Source organism: Tachypleus tridentatus, unplaced genomic scaffold, assembly GCF_004210375.1.
Source record: "Tachypleus tridentatus isolate NWPU-2018 unplaced genomic scaffold, ASM421037v1 Hic_cluster_2, whole genome shotgun sequence".
NCBI classification, from domain to species: domain Eukaryota; kingdom Metazoa; phylum Arthropoda; class Merostomata; order Xiphosura; family Limulidae; genus Tachypleus; species Tachypleus tridentatus.
The window spans coordinates 6,109,200-6,128,282 of NW_027467782.1; the positions used below are offsets into that span (position 1 = coordinate 6,109,200).

Here is a 19,083-nt window from a genome sequence, read left to right on the forward strand (position 1 = left end):
ATTGGTTTATTTTGGGTTTAAGTTGTTGTATAAGTAAGGCTTCTTTAATTTTGCGTTTGTTTATGTTTGTTTCTTTATTTAGTATTTGAGTGTTTTCTATGGTTATGTTGTGTTTATTTGACTTGCAGTGTTCGAAAACGTGTGAAGGTGACTTTTATGTTCTTTGAATCTGGTTTCCATTTTTCTACTTGTTTCTCCAAAATAGAAGTGGTGGCAGTTATCACATTGGAATCGTTCTGCTCAACGCCGGCGAAATTTTCTTGAGGCGACCACATGAAATCCTTGTTCCGTATCCCTCAGGGTCTTTTAAGAAATTTTCAACAGCAGTTTTACAACGCCCAATCTCACTAGCAATGGCACACTGAGAGAGACCTTACTTTTGCAGCTCGACAATTCTGCCACGTTCAAACTCTGTCAGCTTTTTTAGCCTTTGTTTTGTTCTTACCCAATGTAAAACAGGAGATAGGAGATGTCAGTGGGAAATGTTCTCAACGCTTTTGCTTGAACATAAATGACTAAATTTCGTTTCGTGTTTACCGATTAATGCTTCGTTTCAATATGGTCTGAAGCTTTTGACCAGCTAGTATTCAAGCTAATTTCATAGCGTTCACATTTTCCATATTAGGTGCTAAAAGTTTTTTATTTTTATTTTCCATTTGCTTATTTTCATCTTTCGAAGCTTTACTCAAATAAGTGGTTCAGTCTAACAACGCAAAATGAATATTTTTTCTTTATGTTCGTTGGCCTTAAGACTTTGGCCAGCAGTGTATATTAGACGTATATTTATATTGATAAATCTCATTATAGTTGAAAATAATTTAACATTAATATTATTTGTTCACCACTTATATTCATCGAAGTGTCGTTAAATTATAAAAATAACAAACCATCATAAATTTATATCAAGGACAGATTAATATTTGCATTAGATATTGGTAGGCGAAAATATTAAAAACTACATACGTGATACTTAAAAATAAAATGAGTTCAATGTATTCCTAACATTTGTTTATCATCAAAGTTCATCCTCCTATATACAAATATCGATTATTTGATGAAAAGAAATTTATTCCAGGTAAATATAATACAAATATATCTGATTAAACACTGGAATATCCCACCTTTATTTCGTAGATTTGAACTCCCGTCATACCAAACACACTTTCAGTTTAGCTGGGGGGGGGGGACTGTTATAATATGATGATCAGTCTCACTATTTATTGGTAAAAGTGTAACCGAGTTGTTAACATTGGGTGGTGTTGATTATATGTCTTCTTTTTCTAGTCTATAACTACTAAGTTAAGGACAATTAGCGCAGATAACCCACATGTATCATTGTGCAAAATTCAAAACAACCTAGCCAAATGTAGCATTTATGAAATTACGAAAACTGATGAAGTACTGAATAAACATTTTGAAAGTAGAAAGACGTTTCCATATGTTTTCTAAATCAAATAGGACACGTTAGGTTTGAAAAATATGTGTATCAGTTAATGTATATTATATATTTTTCTTTATAGTTGTCTTTCAATCACCATAGTGAACATATATATTGATAGATTTTAAGAACATACATCAGTGATGTGTATTAGTTACTATCAAACAGTCATGGTGTCATAGTTGTTTGTTTGTTTTGTGTATTAGTTACTATCAAACAGTCATGGTATTATAGTTGTTTGTTTGTTTTGGAATTTCGCACAAAGCTACTTGAGGGCTATCTGTGCTAGCCGTCCCTAATTTAGCAGTGTAAGACTAGAGGGAAGGCAGCTAGTCATCACCATCCACCGCCAACTTTTGGGCTACTCTTTTACCAACGAATAGTGGGATTGAACGTCACATTATACGCCCCCACGGCTGGGAGGGCGAGCATGTTTAGCGTGACGCTGGCGCGAACCCGCGACCCTCGGATTTCGAGTCGCACGCCTTACGCGCTTGGCCATGGCGGGCCAGTTGTTTGTTTGTTTTGTATTAGTTACTATCAAACAGTCATGGTGTTGTAATTGTTTGTTTCTTTTGTGTATTAGCTACTATCAAGTAGTCATGGTGTTATAATTGTTTGTTTTGAATTCGCGTAAAGCTACAGGAAAGCCATCTGCTCTAACTGTCATTAATATAGCAGCGGACGACTAAAGGAAAGGCAGCTTGTCATCACCACACGCCGCTAACAATCAAAGAATAGTGGGATTGACCATTAAACATTCTCCCACGCGTGAAAGGGCGGGAATGTTTGATGTGATGGGGATTCGAACTCGCGACTCTCAGATTACGATTCCAGGGCCCTCCTACCCACGTGGTCATGCCGGGACAGCTAAACGCAACCTTTCATATCATCTTTGTCTTCAATACTTTCTAAGTGTCGATTTTCAATTATAATTTTATCTGAAACTTTAATTCTTGTATTTGAAAATCAGGAAAACAAATTTTGTGACGTATTTTACGTGACCCTCAAATACATATTGAATATTTAGTCGATATTTATGCCAACATGTAAATATTCTAGCACGTTTAATTTCACAGGACGAACTTCAAGATGTAAAGTACATCACATCTACTAAACTCTGTGTTATCGAAGTATTTCATGTAATATCAGGACTCTTCAGTTTAGCTGGTATACGGTAGATCTAGTAGTTGTTGAGACACGACTCGTACTGTCAAATTGATTGAACAATATTTTTTTATGTTTGAACTTATTTAAATCATGACATTTGTCAATGTTATTAAAGTTATTAGCCACTAAACCTAATGCCAGGATTTATCAGTATAATACAGTTTATATAAATAAATATAGATCTATAGATCTTCTCCGATGAAATTCACTTTTGTGTAAATGTACCAAAACAAATTCAGTATTTGTAATTATTGTTTCTATTTCAGTGACAAAAAATCCATAAAATCTCTGAAGAAGTTTCTCCACCGTTTACGAACATCTGTTTCTCGTGAAATGGAGAAATATTATGTTTCGTCATTTTGAAGATCTAAACGATCATGTGACACTGAGGTAACCAATGTGTGACGATCTGTAAGTGTCTGGTTTTTATGATTTTAGTAGGATACTGAATTTTTATACTGCGTATATAGAACGTGATGTATTGTATTACAAGAAGCAAGTTTAAATTCATTAATTGTAGCTATTAACAAGTGGTCAGGCCATGGCCTTATCGTTTTCAAAAACCTACGTTTCTGACTACACACGACTGAATAATCATTATTTCTTAGATGACGATTAAACACTTAAACTTTGTGGGTAAGTGGCTTTACAGAGAATGTTGGGTTTGTTTTCTGTACTTTTCTGATAATACTGGAAGTCGTACTGACTACTTAGATATATTTTACCTGGTGAAATGACGATATTTGGTTAGTGGTCAAGTTATTACATAAAAGTGTTCTTTATACAATAATCATTATCTGATCCACAAAATGGTATTATTATCATGAACTTTATCGGGGCACCAGAGATCTAGAAAAAAACTCCTTATGAGATTGTATGTGTAGAGGGAGATGAACTCAAACTTACAATGGATATTTAGTTTGTGTTTTAGACTATCATACATTTGAACAGAAATATGTTAAAGGTCGAGAGTTCATAATTTTCCTAACTCTTCTGAAATGTCTCTGAATAGATTTATACTGATATTTTCAGTTGAAATTACTTACTGGATTTATCTACATTTTGGCTCAAATTTTAGACACTAAGAGACACAACTATTTTTATAACCATGCGGTGTTTTTATGTTTTATACCAACATCCGTGTGGCATGACAGAAATTGGATACTTAAACTTTTAATCCATGTTAATATAAAAGAAAACAACAATCTGTACTTTAACTACAACTGTTTTCTCCCCAAGTGACGTATCAAACCCCACTCACGTCACTCTACACCGGAGGATACTAATAATATGGTATCAATTCTCAACCACTCTCCGAATACAGAGCGGCTCTTTTTTATTACTATTGCCGTGTAAGAGAGCCTTTGGTGATCTTCTGTTTTAACCATTTGCACTATTATATTGTAGGGTGTTATCTGTCTGTCCCTCAGTCAGTAAACACTTAAATGATGCCATGTAAGGGGTACTTAACGTTGTAATTTGTACTGTCGTGACGTTAGTGTAACGTGCAGATGCCATAAATCACGAAAAGAATTATAAACTGTACGATAGAACACAACATGACTTATGAACTTGAAAAAATATTTTTCTTACTCTTCATTTTGTTTTTATCTGCTGTTGAAAGAAAACACGTCAGAGGTCGCTTCGCCAAATATCTAGTTTATTAATATATTTCGTAGGTTAGAATTTAACGAAAGATAAAAGGAATATATATTCAACTTATTATTTTGTAGTTAATTCATTGCAAGGAAAACAAAACTAACCTGGCAAGTATCATGGTATAATATCTCAGAAAATAAGGTAAGAGATAATTTCAAAATACAATAACAACTATTTCTAACTGATGATTATGTCTTACCAAAGGTCGAAAGGATGAAGTTATTAAAAGTCAAAATTTACCTTATGTAAAAGTTACTCTTATTGTATTTTAATATTATTTATTCAACCTAGCAGGTTCCTTACCAGATATTTGTGGCCCGACATAGCCAGATGGTTAAGAAACTTGACTCGTAATCTGAAGGTTGCCGGTTCGAATCCCTGTCACACCAAACGTTCTTGCCCTTTTAGCTGTGGGGCATTATAATGTGATGGTCAATCCCACTATTTGTTAGTAAAATAGGAGGCCAAGAGTTGTCAGTGGGTGGTGATAACTAGATGCATTCCCTCTTGTCTTATACTGCTAAATTAGGGACGGCTAGCGCAGATAGCCCTCGAGTAACTTTGCCAGAAATTCAAAACAAAACAGATATCAAGACAAAGCTAGTTTAGACGCTATTTAATCTTGTACCAATCGGAATTTTCTTTTATTTCAAACTATGTAAAAGTTACTTGAATCATTACTTGGTTTTCAAATCAGAGACGGATAAAGCGTTTTACATCGCATTTGAAAAGATTTTATCTTAACGTTTTTAAATTTCTCTTTATTTACAGTTGAAATTCAGATATTTTCACAAGTACCGTCAATACATCATATAACTTAATAACTGAGATTGAAGATTGATTTATTGAATGTCGGTGAAGTGATCCAATAGGTTCATATCGTCCTAGCCAACTACTGTACTGTGTTACTCACTTTATGTGGGAAAGATCAATGTAAAGTGGAGCATATTGCAAAAAAATATGTATTGGTATTTTAAAAACGCAAATCAAAGATAACTATTTTAACAGTTTGTATGAAACTTGTAAGAGCGAGATAAAAGCTCTTATCAGGTGGGTGTATCCCTCCATTAAAAACATCTTCCAAAACGAAAGAAATTAAATAGAAAACCTTAAAAATTAACTAGAATTGAAGTTGCTCTTTATCATCACTTTTACACAAAGTTAAATCCAAATGATAACCTGACATTAATATAAATAAAAAAGATTTAACCTGCTGTAATAAAACAAGTTACCAAAATAAAAGTTTAGTGAAACATTACTAAACGATAATAGTGTCCTAACTTCAACATTGTCTCCAAACAAAAGAGGAATAGCCATTTTTTATATGCTGCTTATATTAATTATCTTCCATTACTCTGAAACGGGCCTCATTCAAATAAGTACTAATAAAATCCTCCATCTTACATGATTAAAACAAAAAATAGACTCGGTGTAAATCTAACAGTAACATTTCACGCTCAATCATAATTATAATACATTACTTTATACCAGACTTGAAAATGTTTTCTATATGAATTAATACCTCGCATATCCAACTTCCAAATGCACGAAAGCATCAGCGGACACCAAGACCAAACTTTTGTTGTTTCTATTATTTATCTGGGTAAGACTACTCATTCCCATTAACTCTTGCGCTACTCTTTTACCAACGAATAGTTAAGTTGACCGTCACATTATAACGCCCCCACAGCTGAAAGGGCGACCATATTTGGTGTGAAGGGGATTCGAATCCTCGACCCTCAGATTGCGAGTTGAGTGCCTTAACCACCTGGCCATGCTCCAAACAATCTCTATTAATACTTTGAAGTACGAAGTTTTACAAGTTAACTAGGAAGAAATCAGAAATGCAAAAACAGTTATAATGAATTCACTAAAGCCATTAAACAAATAGTAAACGAAATTCAACACAGCTATGAAAGACGTTTCTTACGTCAATTATGTATCAACACCCGTGACAGGACAGTAGAAACAAACAGAAGAAGAATCCTAATCAAAAACCAGAAGAAGTGGGTACAAATTGACAACATGAGAATCATTCACCCCGCTTCTAGAAGTTTCGATATCTTTACTTTTAAAAGTTTCCTGAGTCACAATAGAGAAAATATTTCTCAGAAATTTTTAAACTCTGTTTTTGATCGTTTGTTTTTGGAATTTCGCACAAAGCTATTCGAGGGCTATCTGTGCTAGCCGTCGTTAATTTAGCAGTGTAAGACTAGAGGGAAGGCAGCTAGTCATCACCACCCACCGCCAACTCTTGGGATACTCTTTTACCAACGAATAGTGGGATTGACCGTCACATTTTAACGCCCCCACAGCTGAAAGGGCGACCATATTTGGTGTGAAGGGGATTCGAATCCTCGACCCTCAGATTGCGAGTTGAGTGCCTTAACCACCTGGCCATGCTCCAAACAATCTCTATTAATACTTTGAAGTACGAAGTTTTACAAGTTAACTAGGAAGAAATCAGAAATGCAAAAACAGTTATAATGAATTCACTAAAGCCATTAAACAAATAGTAAACGAAATTCAACACAGCTATGAAAGACGTTTCTTACGTCAATTATGTATCAACACCCGTGACAGGACAGTAGAAACAAACAGAAGAAGAATCCTAATCAAAAACCAGAAGAAGTGGGTACAAATTGACAACATGAGAATCATTCACCCCGCTTCTAGAAGTTTCGATATCTTTACTTTTAAATGTTTCCTGAGTCACAATAGAGAAAATATTTCTCAGAAATTTTAAACTCTGTTTTGATTGTTTGTTTTGGAATTTCGCACAACGCTATTCGAGGGCTATCTGTGCTAGCCGTCGTTAATTTAGCAGTGTAAGACTAGAGGGAAGGCAGCTAGTCATCACCACCCACCGCCAACTCTTGGGATACTCTTTTACCAACGAATAGTGGGATTGACCGTAACATTATAACGCCCCCACAGCTGAAAGGGCGAGCATGTTTAGCGCGACGCGGGCGCGAACCCGCGACCCTCGGATTTTGAGTCGCACGCCTTACGCGCTTGGCCATGCCAGGCTCTCTGTTTTCGAAAATACTAAGATTGTTTAAGGACATGGCTTGTAGCTTCATGTAACCATTACTCATTTAATAGCATGGATCCATTTTAAAACCTAGACAAGTTTAAATTACACAAAAGTAAAAAAGAATTTAAAGAAAAATGTAATTAAACATACAACTTTGAAAATGGCAAGTGGAATTCTTTGTAATCAGTGTAACTCAATGACAAGTGGTAAATTAGGTTTCAAGTTTTTATCATTTTAAACAGCTTGTTTGGATGAATAATTCTCAACAATACGTGAATGGCACCAATTTTAAATATTCTAGAAATTTCAATAAAATATAGTGGTATGATCAAAAACACCATTCATAAAATCCCACAACTCTTGTTTTCTTTTATCTTTTTAAATAGTCACAATTTACTGATGAGGTTTGGATTTCATTGAAACAGATATTTCTAGGTGACTGTTGATGAATCACTTGGTTTCAGATACTTTACTTAATATACTCTTCAAAAAAAGAAACGCAAAAGGCAAAATATGAGACAAATTGTTAACAAGTTTATTTCAGGTAGTTCTGTTTGACATGTGTGAAACTGCACATTCACTGCTGAACATCCAAAGTCTGCAAAGGCGAAGTCCACGCTCATTGGTTGAAGTTTAACGTCACTCAACGTCAATAACGAGTATGCCTCCCGTAAGCATCAATAACTACTTGGCATCTCCTGCCCATGGAAGCGTTGATATGACGAATCACATCCTGTGGAATGGCTGTCCACTCAGCCTGCAAAGCTGCTGCAAGCTGAGGTAGAGTCTGCGATTGAGGTTGTCTCCGTCGCAGACGTCGGTCGAACTCGTCCCAAAGATGTTCGATGGGGCTTAAATGTGGTGATCTGGAGAGCCAGGAAAGAACGTTGATGTTGTGGTGTCTCAAGAAGACAGTGGTGAGTCGGGATGTGTGAGGACGGGCGTTGTCATGTTGAAAACGTCATTGAAGTTCACCATGATGGGTTGCACATGGGGTCTTAGAATCTCGTCGACGTATCGTTGAGCCGTAAGATTCCCTCGAATGTGCAAAAGGTCTCTTGAGGCAGTAGACGTCGCAGTGGTGGTCCTATCCCGAAGGTGACGTAACCGAATGTAGCGATCTTGTGCGGGCGTGGTCACACGAGGTCTGCCAGATCGTGGACGGTCACGAGTTAATCCATGTTGTTGGTGACAATTCCATAGCCTTGTGATGGTGCTTTGGTGGACATTCACAGCTCTGGCAACATCTGATCGAGATTCGCCTGCTTCCAAGCGATCAATGGCGTTGTTGCGTTGTGCTTCAGTCAGTCATGGCGAAGCTGTATTGCGTGTCGGTGGCTTAACACTGAGCTATGGAAACCGAGAACCCGTCACTTTATAGGGATTTTGCACATGTTGCACTTGCAGAACATGCAACAAATTTATTGGTCACGCATCCGTTTTGGCGAAAAATCCGATGTTTTCCTCCGTTTTCAAAGTGCACAACTTTTATTGTCACTTTGGTCTGACGATCAGTGCCTTAACACGTGTAACATCACATACTTTGAGCTTGTAACGTTATTACATATATTTCTATTTAAAATAACAAAAATATCCCTTTTGCGTTTCTTTTTTTGAAGAGTATATAAAGGAAATTTATGCTCTGCAGGTTAAAGTTTAAGGATCGTTAATATACAGCAGACTTAGGATAAATTTTGCAAATACTGATTGATTGAATGATTAATTGGAATTAAGCACAAAGCTACACAATGGCTATCTGTGCTCCGCACACCTCGGATATCAAAATCCGGTTTCAAGCAGTTAGTCCGCCGTACCAGTCGGGACGTTTTGCAAGGATAGTTAAGACACGAAGAAGAATGAAAAACTCGAACAAATAAGGAAGTCATGGTAACTCATACAACACTCTAAGTCACCTCTCAGCTTGAATACTGTACAAACTACATCACGGACAGTACCGGATATAAAGGGGTGCAACCCGTGAAATAGCTTGAGAGTGTAAATTCAGTGAAATGAAGAGAGAAGATGAAGGGAAACTATCCAAGAACCCACGATACGTTTACAAACATGTTGACAAAAATCATATTGAATGTTCACATTTCCACTTGCATCAAAGCAAAAAAAAAACAAACAATCAAATAAAAATGTGAGAAATGTTCTACTTCTAATCCACTATAGACATATTATGAGAAATAAGTTAGCTGTTTGATATTATTTAAGTTTTACAAAGACAAGGGAGTAAATATGACACAAGTTGTGTCAGATAGTGACACTATACAGGCTATTATCTATGATAGTAAATAATGTTTCATGCTGGTGAGATGGAATCTATTGTATTGGTGTGTCATTACGCAACACTAAGAACGTTTATCTTGTCACAAATGTTTTTTACTGCTTCCATATTATTTTATCGAATGTATTTCCATTACGACCTGATGAATTCTGATATCGTACAACCAATATTACCGGCATTCACAGCAGGAGTTCTGAAGAGGTCAAGGTGATATTGTTTTCTTTTGTTGGAAACATATGGTAGAGTTTCAATGAAAAAAGATTTAAAATAAATAATTACAAATCTCACTGTCGTGTGGTCTCACAAAATCGTCCAAGAAAATGTGATATATTTTTATTAGCTTACTTTTTTTAAGATTTACTTGTTACTGTTTAATTGTTTGTGAATATTTGGTAAATCCAGCTTCCCCTAACCCCTATATCATGTAGATTTATATTTCAACGTTACGTGTTATTCATTACGTTAACAAACAGTAGCTTGACAGGGACTTGTAAAGTAGGGGGATGAGAAGTTATATATCCGATTAAATTTTAAAATAATGTGAGAAAATATTTTATACTAAAATCATAAATCATTAAATAGTTGTTGTTTTTGCTACACATATAATTATAGCATAATATTTCATTATACAATGTTCTCTAATTCCTATAAAAATACACATAATCACAATGATCGCTGAATGTGAAGGGAGAAGATAAAACAGTTTCTTTAATTCCCCAAGAGTTATATCAGTTTTGTAGTCACATAAAGGTACTCATTCTTCTACTTTGATCAGAATATCAATTTTCTTATTTTATCCTTGTGTTAGTGCAACGAAAATATTTTATGTAAAATAAGTCACCCTTATTATATTTCATTGTTCACACGCTTGTTGCTCTATAATTATATTTATTTAGCAGAACCAACATTACAACCACCATTAGACTAATTAAGGTGTTTTTGGTGTGAGTTTCAGGCTCTAGAAGTAAAGATTCGTTTGAATAAATGTTTAGAAATAAACGTTTAGTAAACACACTTATAGAGAATCATTATAGCCATTCCAAGAAAAAATGTTCAAATATCTTATTTTACGTAAATAAAAATAATTAAGCTAAAAGTTTACTTAAAACTAATATTAATGAGAAAATTCATTCGTCAACTTTTTGAGTAAATACAACGTTAAGATTATACAGTTGGTAAAGGTTCCAGATCCTGTTCTTCTACAGTAGAACCGACTTTTTTTCTTGTCAATTCTTTTAACTCCACCTCTAGATCTTTGTGTGACTTCTAAAATTAACAACATTTACGAGTTTAAAAACACCTGTAAGCAACAAATATTTTAGATCTTCCACACTAAAAAAAGTTGTATCCATCTTTATAGAAAAAAACTGTTTTCCTGCCTCGTTATAACCACGGTAACCTAAGTCACCTGGGAGGTAAAATACAGAGTAATGGACTAATAAAATGGACAATTTTGTCAAAGAGTTCACATTGATAGTGTCTGTTTGCAATATAACACATTCACACAGCTGAACTGGACAGATATCCATTGGCATCTTATGGATTTACCTTTAGTAATTTCGAAAGAGCTTATATCCTACAAAGCTATGTGTAGCAAGAGATGTAAGACCTGTGGGTATCTCAAATAATATTACTATTTCCTGAGGTGTTCAGATTTGTATGCTCGACTCATGTATATATTTGTAGTAAACTTTATATCACAGATAAAGTATTTATACATCTTTTTAAAACAGATACGATCTGTCAGACACCTAGAAATTTTTGGAAGAAAACAGTAGCTTGGGTTTTGTAATGCACTTTGTTTTCTATTCAAGTTGTTTTTTAATTTCGCTCAAACTACTCGATTGCTATCTGCGCTAAACGTCCCTAATTTAGCAGTGTAAGACTAGAAGGAAGTCAGCTAGTCATCACCGCTCACCGCCAACTTTTGGGTTACTCTTTTACCAACGAATAGTGAGATTGACCATCACATTATAATGCTCCCACGGCTGACAGGTTGAGCATGTTTGGTGTGGCCGGAATTCGAACCTTAGATTACGAGTCGAACGCCTTAACCCACCTGGCCATGCCGGACCTTTTCTATTGAAAAACGAATAACTACTTTAAAAATATCGTGAAACTTTCACGTTCCTTTGTGTTTTCAGCGTTTTACAGGGTTTTCTTTCATTTTCTTTAAAAGTGTGATTAAGTTTTCTCTTACATATCCTCTAATTAAATTTAAATCAGTTTTATCTTTACTAACTTTAATTGACCTGTACTCTTTATTTTTATAATTTTAATCACCAAAGTATAAGTTTCTATAATTGTATCTCTTCTTGCTGTAGTGCACATTCGAATTTTGTCTCTGTCATCTCACTGACAAGGACTCGAATGCACTTTTATCCTTTCACTAACAAATACTAACATCTGTACAGTTTATCAAAGTACATGTTTTGTCTGTAATAAAGGTTAAAATATTGATATACTCACTTCATTATTGATTAGTTTACTGTTTCTTACTTCTCATCCGTCTTATGTTTCTGATGGTAAAAGTAATTATAATTTAAAATACAATTATTTTCAAAATGAAGTGTAGTTATTTCTCAAGACCGTTAATAGTGTAGTGTCGCATATCTTACTGTACACATTATTAAGAACACATAGACAAGTTAATTTGTTTCATATAAGATTTATTAAATTATTGCAAATGTCTCAAGACAGTGAATTTTTTCCGACGACTTTACTAGGAAATGACAAAACTTTATAATAAACTTATCTTTTCTAAAAAAGGGTTTTTTTATGAAACCTCTCGGGGATATTCCGTGATGTGTTAATTAACTGCTACATTTCAGTCTATGTTTTATGAAAATCTAATTTAAGCAGAAGATGGTGATAAGGATCCAAAGGACTATGAAGACCTTAAAAGAAGAATATTTTGCTTTCCGTAATTAAAATTATATTAAAATTACTAGAATTACTTCTGTTAGGTCCCCGAAAGTGTTCTTCATAAGTAAATGTAACCCAAATTAAGGGTTACAAATTAAGGGTTTTGAAATTCATATGTCACTCTGGGTTGAAGTGTAGAGAGTGTATAGTACTTCTCGTACATTTTAATGACGTCACGACAGTACAAATTGCAACGTGAAAGCTTCTCTTATGTGACGTCATTTTAGTGTCTGATGATTACCTGCCGGACAAGTCCACTGTACCGGGGTGCGAGTAGTTAAAATACAAGAGTCCTCTAGGTTACCTTCGGTTTCTTTTCGGGGAAATAGCACACTTCAAATAAAATCAAGTTTCCGATTAGTGATGACGAGAAACCCACTTGTTGAGAAATTTATATGCAAAAACGGCTCGTTTGGGCTGAGAAAACACTTTTACATAGAAGAGCGAACAACGTTTCGACCTTCTTCGGTCATCGTCAGGTTCACAAAGAAAGAGGTAACTGACCGGAAGCTGACCACATGTTTGAAAGGGGTTGTGTAACTGTGTGTCGAAATGTAGAGGGCGGTATTAGATGTTTGAATATATAATTTTATTTATTTTATTTTATTAATATAGGTATAAAGGCGTTCCTTTATATTGGTTTATTTTGGGCTTAAGTTGTTGTATAAGTAAGGCTTCTTTAATTTTGCGTTTGTTTATGTTTGTTTCTTTATTTAGTATTTGAGTGTTTTCTATGGTTATGTTGTGTTTGATTGACTTGCAGTGTTCGAAAACGTGTGAAGGTGACTTTTTATGTTCTTTGAATCTGGTTTCCATTTTTCTACTTGTTTCTCCAATATAGAAGTCGTGGCAGTTATCACATTGTATTTTATAAATAATGTTGGTGTGGTGTTTGTCAGTGTAGTTTTTACATAGTATAGACCTCACTTTTGTGCCGGGTTTTTGAATAAATTTGGTATTAATTGGAATGTCATATTTTGTTACTAATTTTTGCCAAATGTTGGTTATTTGTTTGCTGATATCAGGAATATATGGTATACAGCAGTATAAGTTTCCTCCACAAACCGTAGAAAACATTATACGCACCCACCTAGACAGAAAGCAAAATCAACCAACTAAAGTAAATACAGCTCACAAATCAAAAAACCACGAAACCATATACTGCTGTATACATTGTTGTAAGTTGAGTATTGCTGTTAGTTAGTGATATTCTAGTCGTCAGTTGAGTATTGTTGTTAGTTAGTGATATTCTTGTCGTCAGTTGAGTATTGTTGTTTGTTAGTGATATTCTTGTTCTCAGTTGAGTATTGTTGTTAGTTAGTGATATTCTTGTCGTCAGTTGAGTATTGTTGTTAGTTAGTGATATTCTTGTCGTCAGTTGAGTATTGTTGTTAGTTAGTGATATTCTTGTCGTCAGTTGAGTATTGTTGTTAGTTAGTGATATTCTTGTCGTCAGTTGAGTATTGATACTCTTGTTGTCAGTTGAGTATTGTTGTTAGTTAGTGATATTCTTGTCGTCCGTTGAGTATTGTTGTTAGTTAGTGATATTCTTGTCGTCAGTTGAGTATTGTTGTTTGTTAGTGATATTCTTGTCGTCAGTTGAGTATTGTTGTTAGTTAGTGATATTCTTGTCGTCAGTTGAGTATTGTTGTTAGTTAGTGATATTCTTGTCGTCAGTTGAGTATTGTTGTTTGTTAGTGATATTCTTGTCGTCAGTTGAGTATTGTTGTTTGTTAGTGATATTCTTGTCGTCATTTGAGTATTGTTGTTAGTTAGTGATATTCTTGTCGTCATTTGAGTATTGTTGTTAGTTAGTGATATTCTTGTCGTCAGTTGAGTATCGTTGTTAATTATTGATATTCTTGTCGTCAGTTGAGTATCGTTGTTAACTATTGATATTCTTGTTGTCAGTTGAGTATTGTTGATCGTTAGTGATATTCATCTCTTCAATTGAATATTGTTGTTTGTTAGTGATATTCTTGTTGTCAATTGAGTATTGTTGTTAGTTAGTGATATTTTTGTCGTCAGTTGAGTATTGTTGTTAGTTAGTGATATTCTTGTCGTCAGTTGAGTATTGTTGTTAGTTAGTGATATTCTTGTCCTCAGTTGAGTATTGTTGTTAGTTAGTGATATTCTTGTCGTCAGTTGAGTATTGTTGTTAGTTATTGATATTCTTGTTGTCAGTTGAGTATTGTTGATCGTTAGTGATATTCTTCTCTTCAAATGAATATTGTTGTTAGTTAGTGATATTTTTGTCGTCAGTTGAGTATTGTTGTTTGTTAGTGATATTCTTGTCGTCAGTTGAGTATTGTTGTTAGTTAGTGATATTCTTGTCGTCAGTTGAGTATTGTTGTTAGTTAGTGATATTCTTGTCGTCAGTTGAGTATTGTTGTTAGTTAGTGATATTCTTGTCGTCAGTTGAGTATTGTTGTTAGTTAGTGATATTCTTGTCGTCAGTTGAGTATTGTTGTTAGTTAGTGATATTCTTGTCGTCAGTTGAGTATTGTTGTTTGTTAGTGATATTCTTGTCGTCAGTTGAGTATTGTTGTTAGTTAGTGATATTCTTGTCGTCAGTTGAGTATTGTTGTTAGTTAGTGATATTCTTGTCGTCAGTTGAGTATTGTTGTTAGTTAGTGATATTCTTGTCGTCAGTTGAGTATTGTTGTTAGTTAGTGATATTCTTGTCGTCAGTTGAGTATTGTTTTTTGTTAGTGATATTCTTGTCGTCAGTTGAGTATTGTTTTTAGTTAGTGATATTCTTGTCGTCAGTTGAGTATTGTTGTTTGTTAGTGATATTCTTGTCGTCAGTTGAGTATTGTTGTTTGTTAGTGATATTCTTGTCGTCAGTTGAGTATTGTTGTTAGTTAGTGATATTCTTGTCGTCAGTTGAGTATTGTTGTTAGTTAGTGATATTCTTGTCGTCAGTTGAGTATTGTTGTTAGTTAGTGATATTCTTGTCGTCAGTTGAGTATTGTTGTTTGTTAGTGATATTCTTGTCGTCAGTTGAGTATTGTTGTTTGTTAGTGATATTCTTGTCGTCAGTTGAGTATTGTTGTTTGTTAGTGATATTCTTGTCGTCAGTTGAGTATTGTTGTTAGTTAGTGATATTCTTGTCGTCAGTTGAGTATTGTTGTTAGTTAGTGATATTCTTGTCGTCAGTTGAGTATTGTTGTTAGTTAGTGATATTCTTGTCGTCAGTTGAGTATTGTTGTTAGTTAGTGATATTCTTGTCGTCAGTTGAGTATTGTTGTTAGTTAGTGATATTCTTGTTGTCAGTTGAGTATTGTTGTTAGTTAGTGATATTCTTGTCGTCAGTTGAGTATTGTTGTTAGTTAGTGATATTCTTGTCGTCAGTTGAGTATTGTTGTTTGTTAGTGATATTCTTGTCGTCAGTTGAGTATTGTTGTTAGTTAGTGATATTCTTGTCGTCAGTTGAGTATTGTTGTTAGTTAGTGATATTCTTGTCGTCAGTTGAGTATTGTTGTTAGTTAGTGATATTCTTGTCGTCAGTTGAGTATTGTTGTTAGTTAGTGATATTCTTGTCGTCAGTTGAGTATTGTTGTTTGTTAGTGATATTCTTGTCGTCAGTTGAGTATTGTTGTTTGTTAGTGATATTCTTGTCGTCAGTTGAGTATTGTTGTTTGTTAGTGATATTCTTGTCGTCAGTTGAGTATTGTTGTTAGTTAGTGATATTCTTGTCGTCAGTTGAGTATTGTTGTTAGTTAGTGATATTCTTGTCGTCAGTTGAGTATTGTTGTTTGTTAGTGATATTCTTGTCGTCAGTTGAGTATTGTTGTTTGTTAGTGATATTCTTGTCGTCAGTTGAGTATTGTTGTTTGTTAGTGATATTCTTGTCGTCAGTTGAGTATTGTTGTTAGTTAGTGATATTCTTGTCGTCAGTTGAGTATTGTTGTTTGTTAGTGATATTCTTGTCGTCAGTTGAGTATTGTTGTTTGTTAGTGATATTCTTGTCGTCAGTTGAGTATTGTTGTTTGTTAGTGATATTCTTGTCGTCAGTTGAGTATTGTTGTTTGTTAGTGATATTCTTGTCGTCAGTTGAGTATTGTTGTTTGTTAGTGATATTCTTGTCGTCAGTTGAGTATTGTTGTTTGTTAGTGATATTCTTGTCGTCAGTTGAGTATTGTTGTTAGTTAGTGATATTCTTGTCGTCAGTTGAGTATTGTTGTTTGTTAGTGATATTCTTGTCGTCAGTTGAGTATTGTTGTTAGTTAGTGATATTCTTGTCGTCAGTTGAGTATTGTTGTTAGTTAGTGATATTCTTGTCGTCAGTTGAGTATTGTTGTTTGTTAGTGATATTCTTGTCGTCAGTTGAGTATTGTTGTTTGTTAGTGATATTCTTGTCGTCAGTTGAGTATTGTTGTTAGTTAGTGATATTCTTGTCGTCAGTTGAGTATTGTTGTTAGTTAGTGATATTCTTGTCGTCAGTTGAGTATTGTTGTTAGTTAGTGATATTCTTGTCGTCAGTTGAGTATTGTTGTTTGTTAGTGATATTCTTGTCGTCAGTTGAGTATTGTTGTTGTTAGTGATATTCTTGTCGTCAGTTGAGTATTGTTGTTAGTTAGTGATATTCTTGTCGTCAGTTGAGTATTGTTGTTTGTTAGTGATATTCTTGTCGTCAGTTGAGTATTGTTGTTAGTTAGTGATATTCTTGTCGTCAGTTGAGTATTGTTGTTTGTTAGTGATATTCTTGTCGTCAGTTGAGTATTGTTGTTTGTTAGTGATATTCTTGTCGTCAGTTGAGTATTGTTGTTTGTTAGTGATATTCTTGTCGTCAGTTGAGTATTGTTGTTTGTTAGTGATATTCTTGTGTCAGTTGAGTATTGTTGTTTGTTAGTGATATTCTTGTCGTCAGTTGAGTATTGTTGTTTGTTAGTGATATTCTTGTCGTCAGTTGAGTATTGTTGTTTAGTTAGTGATATTCTTGTCGTCAGTTGAGTATTGTTGTTAGTTAGTGATATTCTTGTCGTCAGTTGAGTATTGTTGTTAGTTAGTGATATTCTTGTCGTCAGTTGAGTATTGTTGTTAGTTAGTGATATTCTTGTCGTCAGTTGAGTATTGTTGTTAGTTAGTGATATTCTTGTCGTCAGTTGAGTATTGTTCAGTTAGTGATATTCTTGTCGTCAGTTGAGTATTGTTGTTGTTAGTGATATTCTTGTCGTCAGTTGAGTATTGTTGTTAGTTAGTGATATTCTTGTCGTCAGTTGAGTATTGTTGTTAGTTAGTGATATTCTTGTCGTCAGTTGAGTATTGTTGTTGTTAGTGATATTCTTGTCGTCAGTTGAGTATTGTTGTTAGTTAGTGATATTCTTGTCGTCAGTTGAGTATTGTTGTTTGTTAGTGATATTCTTGTCGTCAGTTGAGTATTGTTGTTAGTTAGTGATATTCTTGTCGTCAGTTGAGTATTGTTGTTAGTTAGTGATATTCTTGTCGTCAGTTGAGTATTGTTGTTAGTTAGTGATATTCTTGTCGTCAGTTGAGTATTGTTGTTAGTTAGTGATATTCTTGTCGTCAGTTGAGTATTGTTGTTAGTTAGTGATATTCTTGTCGTCAGTTGAGTATTGTTGTTTGTTAGTGATATTCTTGTCGTCAGTTGAGTATTGTTGTTAGTTAGTGATATTCTTGTCGTCAGTTGAGTATTGTTGTTAGTTAGTGATATTCTTGTCGTCAGTTGAGTATTGTTGTTAGTTAGTGATATTCAGTTGTATTGTTGTTAGTTAGTGATAGTTGAGTATTGTTGTTAGTTAGTGATATTCTTGTCGTCAGTTGAGTATTGTTGTTAGTTAGTGATATTCTTGTCGTCAGTTGAGTATTGTTGTTTGTTAGTGATATTCTTGTCGTCAGTTGAGTATTGTTGTTAGTTAGTGATATTCTTGTCGTCAGTTGAGTATTGTTGTTTGTTAGTGATATTCTTGTCGTCAGTTGAGTATTGTTGTTAGTTAGTGATATTCTTGTCGTCAGTTGAGTATTGTTGTTAGTTAGTGATATTCTTGTCGTCAGTTGAGTATTGTTGTTAGTTAGTGATATTCTTGTCGTCAGTTGAGTATTGTTGTTAGTTAGTGATATTCTTGTCGTCAGTTGAGTATTGTTGTTTGTTAGTGATATTCTTGTCGTCAGTTGAGTATTGTTGTTAGTTAGTGATATTCTTGTCGTCAGTTGAGTATTGTTGTTAGTTAGTGATATTCTTGTCGTCAGTTGAGTATTGTTGTTTGTTAGTGATATTCTTGTCGTCAGTTGAGTATTGTTGTTTGTTAGTGATATTCTTGTCGTCAGTTGAGTATTGTTGTTAGTTAGTGATATTCTTGTCGTCAGTTGAGTATTGTTGTTAGTTAGTGATATTCTTGTCGTCAGTTGAGTATTGTTGTTTGTTAGTGATATTCTTGTCGTCAGTTGAGTATTGTTGTTTGTTAGTGATATTCTTGTCGTCAGTTGAGTATTGTTGTTTGTTAGTGATATTCTTGTCGTCAGTTGAGTATTGTTGTTGTTAGTGATATTCTTGTCGTCAGTTGAGTATTGTTGTTAGTTAGTGATATTCTTGTCGTCAGT

General features: G+C 34.3%; 1 protein-coding gene and 1 long non-coding RNA gene across 7 annotated transcripts in view; one reads left to right on the top strand and one right to left on the bottom strand.

Annotated features, from left to right (window-relative positions):
• Positions 1–19,083, top strand: part of LOC143242662 (uncharacterized) — a 312,274-nt gene that overhangs the window by 53,372 nt on the left and 239,819 nt on the right. The window lies entirely within an intron of this gene.
• The window catches only part of LOC143242679 (uncharacterized), a 198,335-nt gene continuing 189,726 nt past the window's right edge, over positions 10,475–19,083 (bottom strand). The window contains exon 3 of the long non-coding RNA XR_013023139.1: positions 10,475–10,860. This is a non-coding gene — a long non-coding RNA (uncharacterized LOC143242679). The remainder of the gene's footprint in view (positions 10,861–19,083) is intronic.